The sequence below is a fragment of the Anomaloglossus baeobatrachus genome, chromosome 11 (assembly GCF_048569485.1).
Source record: "Anomaloglossus baeobatrachus isolate aAnoBae1 chromosome 11, aAnoBae1.hap1, whole genome shotgun sequence".
NCBI lineage: Eukaryota > Metazoa > Chordata > Amphibia > Anura > Aromobatidae > Anomaloglossus > Anomaloglossus baeobatrachus.
The window spans coordinates 157,809,618-157,817,867 of record NC_134363.1 but is presented as its reverse complement, the minus strand read 5'-3'; positions in this window follow the sequence as shown (position 1 = coordinate 157,817,867).

The following is an 8,250-nucleotide window of genomic DNA, read 5'->3' as shown; positions in this document are numbered from 1 at the left end:
CGGTCTTGGTCCTGCCATGAGTGGGCGCTGTGCTCCTGCTATCCTGACACCAGTAGGCGCTGCACTTTTGCTCCTGCCACCAGTGGGCGCTGTGCTCCTGCTATCCTGACACCAGTAGGCGCTGCACTTTTGCTCCTGCCACCAGTGGGCGCTGTGCTCCTGCTATCCTGACACCAGTAGGCGCTGCACTTTTGCTCCTGCCACCAGTGGGCTCTGTACTCCTGCTATCCTGACACCAGTAGGCGCTGCACTTTTGCTCCTGCCACCAGTGGGCGCTGTGCTCCTGCTATCCTGACACCAGTAGGCGCTGCGGTCTTGGTCCTGCCATGAGTGGGCGCTGTGCTCCTGCTATCCTGTAGTGATGGGCAGTCCGGCTCTTTTTGATGAGCCGGCTCATTCGGCTCGGCTCACCAAAAAGAATCGGCTCTTTCGGCTCAAAAAACGGCTCTTTTTTTAAAAAAAACCCTCTGCTACACCTTGTGATGATACAGAACCTCCCCTGTACATTGGGAACCTCATTCTACACCCTTGTATGTATCTAGTGAAGCAGTAAAAACAGTTTTTAGCATTATTGTTTCCGTTTCCTCAGATTGTCAGCTCTTCTGGACAGGGCCCTCGCTCCTCTTTTATGTGGTGTTTTTGTACATGTCCTTTCTACATTAGTCAGTGCTCTGATATGTGTCGCTCCTACAAAAGATTATAATTCCTGAAAATAAAGGCGAGTTGCAATTACTGTGCTGCCTGTCACTATATGTGCAACACACACACTGTACATACTGAACACAAAGGACACACATACATACACACATTGTACACACATACTGTACATACTGAACACAAAGGACACACATACATACACACATTGTACACACATACTGTACATACTGAACACAAAGGACACACATACATACACACATTGTACACACACACTGTACATACTGAACACAAAGGACACACATACATACACACATTGTACACACATACTGTACATACTGAACACATTGTACACACATACACACATTGTACACACACACTGTACATACTGAACACAAAGGACACACATACATACACACATTGTACACACACACTGTACATACTGAACACATTGTACACACATACATACACACATTGTACACACACACTGTACATACTGAACACAAAGGACACACATACATACACACATTGTACACACACACTGTACATACTGAACACATTGTACACACATACATACACACATTGTACACACACACTGTACATACTGAACACAAAGGACACACATACATACACACATTGTACACACATACTGCACGCACACCAAAAAATGGAAGCATAGGATACTGAATAGCAAAATCAGTTTATTACAACACAACCTGGAACAGAAATGTTTAAATGCTAACATAGCATGGGTCCACCTTCTGCTGGTGGTGCACAGCACTATAAGTCCCAGCAAGTGGAACACAATATGGCAATGCAACACTAGTTACATACCAACTTTTTTAACAGTTAAGTGACAATAAATGTCATTGAGGTAGTATTGCACATAAAACAAATGTATAGAGGTTGTCCTGACTAACATTGATGGCCTGGCCTTACTATAGGTAATCGATGTGTGATGGCTGGAGGGCGGATGTGCGGTATCTAGCCGCTGTCACTACATACAAGATGGAGCACCTTCATAACAGCATATCTGGCCAACATTAAGAAGAGCTGATCATCCGAGGTGTCGGGTGCGGCCCTACAGCAATCACACATTGATCAACTAAAGCAGAGGTGAGGACCTCCAGGTCTGGAGGGTGCAGGTCATGTGTTCAGGATTTCCTTATGGTACTGTCACACTGGTGGAGGATCGCCTCTGAACATGCCTGTAGTCCAGGCGAGGCAGGGGGCTATACTTTGCATGGCTCCCGTCGTGTGTCAGAGCACTATTGCTGCGTCACACGCGGCAATGTGTTCAGATCGCCTGCTCCTCATCGCCAGGTTTCCCAGCAGTGCTAGGCAACCTCCGAATTCAGGAGATGAGCGGTGGCAGCGGGAAATTGCCCTGTCACACGAGGCGACACACTGGCGATGTCATTGTAACTTGACCATGCCTACTAAGTTGCAGCAACATCGCCAGTGATACCTCCCTGTCTGACGGGGTCTTTAGTATTGCACAGTTGATAATTGAATCATCTACACTGTGTGTGGCACTCAAGACCTGAAGTTTCCCATCTCTGAATTAAAGGGCCCTGTCACACATGTCAATGTGGTGGGCAACGTCGCTGATGACTGTGTGACCCCGCCCACCGCATCAACGTCACGGGTGAGATGTCATATGTGACGATCTCACCTGCGACTTCTCCTGCAATGTCGCTGTGTGATGCCATAGCATCACACCAGTGTGTCCAGGAGCTATAGTGCAGCTCCTGAAGTCGCTGGTGTGAAGGTGTCACATGCAGCGATGTCGCTAGATTGCAGTTGCGTGGTTTTCGGTCCGGACCGAAAACTTCGCGACTGCGACCAGCGATAAATTGTGGGGCGATTTTGCCGGGTCACACGTGGCGATGCACTCACGATATCGCTGCAGTGACATCGCTATGGCGATATCGTGAGTCACATTAGGCTGCGGGGAAACCAGGAGAGGTAAGTACAGATTTATTTTTTAATGAGTACACGCTCGCCAGAGGATTATGGGGGGAGGAGGGGGGTGCATTATAGTCTATGGCGAGTTGTGAGGCTGCATTATGCTATGTGGAAGGCTGTGAGGCTGCATTATACTATATGGAGGGCTGTGAGGCAGTATTATACTATATGGAGGATAATGGGGGTGCATTATTATAATTGGATGACTATGGGGGACTATGGGATGCATTATAATATATAAATGACTATGAGGGTACATTGTGATATATGGAGGAATATGGGGATGCGTTATAATAATTGGATGACTATGGTGGTGGGATTGGAACACCATATATACCAGGATAAGGGACATATATACACGGGGCCCATACATATGATCTGACCAACATGTGTGCGCACGGAGTGTGAAAGGTGGGGGAGTGCCCAGGTCTACATTTCACACTGTGGCTCACCAGACTCTAGTTACGCCACTGATAATTAGGAAGCGATACAAAAAAAGTGTTTTATAGATGTGTGCAGATGTCAGATCTATTTACATCTAAAAATACCAGGATTTGTAACAGAAATAGAAAAAAAGTCTTAACTGCGAGAATTGTGACACCAGAATGCCACAGACACATGCATATAGAGGCTAATGAATATGTTGTATGTAGTCACCAAACTAGTAAAAAAATATCAATTGTGGTCACAAAAAAAAATACACACACACACACACACACACACACACAGACACTCACACATATACATACACACACACACACACACACACACACACACACAGCAGCTTCCACTAAACATTGAAGGAATGGAGACATGGCTATTATCAATGATTTTCTCTTTTTTATGCCAGAAAGAAAACCTTACAGGGTTAAATGAACATGTCAGGGGTCCATTGTTATCAGCAAACAAGCTGAGCCCCTCTCCTCCTACACATTACCATATGTGCCAGTCGAGGTCAGAAAACTTAACCCTAGCACATCATTCCCTGGTACTCAATTGTGCCCACTGAACTAAGGAAGAACCACTATGTGTGTATAGCTTTAAGTGTCAGCTCCTGCCCAGAGCTTGTGTTTACTTTACTCTTCTCCTTATCTCCTGCTTCCCCCTGAAGCAGAGGAAAAAAAAAAAAAAAAAGCGGCTCTTTATGGCTCGTTCACTTTGATGATTCGGCTCATATCGTTCACTTCAAAGAGCCGGCTCAAAGAATCGGCTCGTTCGCGAACGACACATCACTACTATCCTGACACCAGTAGGCGCTGCACTTTTGCTCCTGCCGTTAGTGGATGCTGTGCTCCTGCTATCCTGACACCAGTAGGCGCTGCACTTTTGCTCCTGCCGTTAGTGGGCGCTGTGCTCCTGCTATCCTGACACCAGTAGGCGCTGCACTTTTGCTCCTGCCACCAGTGGGCGCTGTGCTCCTGCTATCCTGACACCAGTAGGCGCTGCACTTTTGCTCCTGCCACCAGTGGGCGCTGTGCTCCTGCTATCCTGACACCAGTAGGCGCTGCACTTTTGCTCCTGCCACCAGTGGGCTCTGTACTCCTGCTATCCTGACACCAGTAGGCGCTGCACTTTTGCTCCTGCCACCAGTGGGCGCTGTGCTCCTGCTATCCTGACACCAGTAGGCGCTGCGGTCTTGGTCCTGCCATGAGTGGGCGCTGTGCTCCTGCTATCCTGACACCAGTAGGCGCTGCACTTTTGCTCCTGCCGTTAGTGGATGCTGTGCTCCTGCTATCCTGACACCAGTAGGCGCTGCACTTTTGCTCCTGCCGTTAGTGGGCGCTGTGCTCCTGCTATCCTGACACCAGTAGGCGCTGCACTTTTGCTCCTGCCACCAGTGGGCGCTGCGCTCTTGCTCCTGCCGTTTGTGGGCACTGCGCTCTTGGAGGATTTGGTTTAGGTTTCTAATGGAATCATCAGTTTCTGAATCTAAAATCTGCCCCTATTTCCTGCACTTATTCTCACATTTTTTGTGCATTTTTTGTTGTGGATATGGAATCAGCACAAAGTTCTCCATCTGCGGGTGATCAGCGGACGGACATTGTTTTCTTGCATTTTCCTTTTTTTTTGTGCTTTTCTGCACCTAAAAAAAGCCACAGAAAATCTGCACGGATTTTAGAGGCAGAAACGCTCTCAGGTTTCTCAATGTGAGTGAAGTGCAAAGTTATCATCTGATCGAGCCATAGAGCACAGAGGGAAGGTTTACACTTCACATTATGACTGCGAGATGATCCAAATTAACGGCTTTATTTTGGGCTGACCCATAAATATAAGCGGCAGATGTCAGCGCTGCCTCCTCGGTCAAATGTGTAAGATTTATATCACAGGACCCAGCAGCGGCCAAATATCAAGGATGAGTCCAGGACCTAAAAAAGTATGGACAAAATAGCGGTCATCAACTCCTCCGTGTTCTCTATTCACCCATAGCAAATGCGAATATCACAGATATCAAGAAGAATCCTAGAGTAAGAGGTTGACGTACAGTTCTATATAAGGCTCGTGCACATACTTATATCAAAGGGGTTTCCCAAAATTCCCCAAATTGTCTAAAAAAGAGGAAAGAATAAGTTAGGGTGGGGGATGGGGTCTGACCGTTGAGATCCCAGCGATCCCGAGAACAGGATCTACAGAGTCCTTGGATGGAGCAAAGATGCGCGTGCTCGGCCTCCGATCTGTTCATTGGGAGTTGGACTGTCGGAAATAGCCGGGCGTTGTACTTGGTTTTTCCAGCAGTTCCATAGACCATGAATGGAGAAGGGGTCGAACATGGACATCTCCACTGGAGATAATCCACTATATCCTATAGTTGCCCTCACTATTTAAGTCACCAAATGCCTTGGTTGCCTTTGCAATACCAATAAGTCAACCATTCTCCACAATGTTGCACTTTCTCCCAAATTGTCTCTCCAGGAAAAGAGACAAACTCTAGCGCCACCTATTGGAAGTAGCAATCCTAAAAGTCACAAGTGGCCTTTTAACAACCCTTTTCATATGACCTAGGACATATGCCAGATCAGAATCCCAATTTGCAGACACGGTGTTTCGGGGTGATTGCCCCTCATCAGTGCAAAGTGTGGGTAAATGATCTGGCTTATGAGAAGCTTTCACCCCTGGTGAACACATATTTAAGATTATAGAAGCGCTCCAAAACCCCACCCACCCGTGGCTAAACCCCGCCCACTTACAAGTGACCAATTAGATTGTCGAGTAGGCGGAGTTTAGCCACAAGTGGGCAGGGTTTCAGCGGCAAAAAGAGCCGTTTAGAGATTTTATTGGCTCTCACTGGGGATCTGGCTCCTGTCGGTCACAGCAGGGAGCCGGATCTTTGTGTCGGATCGTTCACGACTGACACATCACTAGTGGAGAGAGCTGTACCAATGTGTTTATGTCAGGGTAAATAAGATCTGTCACTTGCTGAAAAGTATGGAGATAAAAACCTCCTAAAAACCCCTGAGCTCCCTTGATTCTGGGAGTGGTGAAAGTGTACACCTTCACAGAACACTCTGAAGTTGGACTACAAGCAGAGATTTCACATACTGCGCTCCAAAAGCAACAAATCTGAATATCTCTACAATGGAGCGATGCAGCACAAAATGGAAAAGTGCAGTAGAATCAGGATACCTCAGGGATTTTTACAAGTGATTTTTGAACAAGTGATGGCTCCTTTTTAAATTCCATTAGATCAGTATTGCGTATAGTTTCTGCTTTTTCCCTTCAGGTAAGCTAGTTTGCTACTGCACACAAAAATGCTACTAATTATTTTATTGGATTACTGTCATGCGGAGATTTTTACAAACATAGCTGACTGCTATGGTGGTGTCAGGATCTGTGGAAACCCTCTGCCTGCTAACTTCTCTGAGGTCTGTGATCAGCGCAGGCAGACTCGGGCATCAACCCACAGACGTCTCATTCATAGGCAGGCTAGCAAGAGTTAATCTCTGCTGGGCTGCTTGTTAGTCTCTTTGATCACAGGCTGTGGGTTAGCCAATCATATTCGCTCCCCTCCTCTGTATGTTCACTAGACTATTCCATTAATGCCAGCTATGACTTCTCTATACTGGTCTGGTGAGGTATTGTGATCCACACTTACTGGTTGTTGTAGTACTTTATTGCTGTGAGCAGTTTTGGTGTCAACCTTTGTTGCTGCCTTCTTGCACTTGCTTTTCTCGCTAGTCTCTTACTGTTTGTTCTTGTGAGTTTGCAGTGTGTCTGAGTTTTGGTTTTCCCCTGTCTGTCTTTATCTGTGTTCCATCACACTCCTTCCCCTTCCTTCCTGGGGGAGAGTGGAAAAGTTTAGTGCTGGTCAGAAGAATAGTAAGGCACAGGACACCGTCATCTCCACCATCAGGGGTAATCTGGAGGATAGGGATAGCCTGGGGTCCCTTAGCGTGAGGGACAGTATAGGAGCCACTGTTCGTCACTAACCTGCAGTCACATTATGTCACTTGCACGTGAATTAGGAAAGGTAAATGATGTGTCCCACCTTGTACAGTGGCATAGGTGATGGGGGTCCAGGGTTGTACTTGTCCCTGCACCTCAGCTCTAGATTGGGGTCAAAGCCCAATGAAAGAAAAGCAGTACAACCATTAGCATATGGTGATTGGTGCAGGTCATCAAAAGTGTATCATGTAGATAGGAATCCATATGTGCAATGATGTAAATTGCGATTTACTATCTGACTTGGTGCACGAGTGTTGCCATAAGGGGCACAGCAGTAGCAGTCATACCCAACCATGGCGCCTGGAGGGGGACAAGAGTCTCTTTACAAAATGAAAAGGCCCCCTTTGTTATTAATGGCACATGGTAAGTGGGGGCCATGATACACATTGGCCATTACACTTCTGACTTAGTGGATGAGTCATTTTTTGGGTGTATTTTTTTGCTTTTAAGAACGACTGTTCCTAATTATGTTGTTAAGATATGGCTGCAAACAAATCCATTTTATTGTATTACCAGAGTCAGGGATACGGGCACGCAGCCCCCTCACCCCTCCAGCCCCGGGAAACCGGAAAGCAATGTCCAGTGTGGCCATGAGTCACAAACCTCACATCACTCCATAAGCAAGGAAAGTGATGGTCTTCATTAAATGCAGGAAATATTTGGAAGCGCGCACAGTTTATGTGAATGATGTAAAGGACTTTGTTGGTGGCGTCAACTGGAAGAGCTATTCATGTATCCGGAATGTCTTCAATGTTTATCCTGTGGTTTTCGGAGGATAGTTTCTATAATACATAGCCGGAAAGACCACAACACATCCTATGGTTCCAAATTGATTATCGATGGCCTCATGGTTTTGCCAAGTACCGTATTTTCCAGATTATAAGACACACTTTTTTCCCCAAAAAACTGGGGGTAAAATGGGGGTGCATCTTACAATGCGGATATGGCTTACCGGGTCGGCTGTGGTGGAGTGGGGTCATAGGAGGCAGGGTCGGCGACACTGGGGGCTCGGAGGAGCAGTGTAGCGGCTCAGAAGGGTAACAGGACAGGGTGTCTCGGCGGTGGGTGTATTGATCTGACTGCGGGCTCCATAGACTTGCCCGCAGTTGACGCGATGGACTTCAAGAAAATGGCCATGGAGTCCTATCTGCGCACGCGCTGCCTCCACAGCCAATTTTCTTGAAGTCC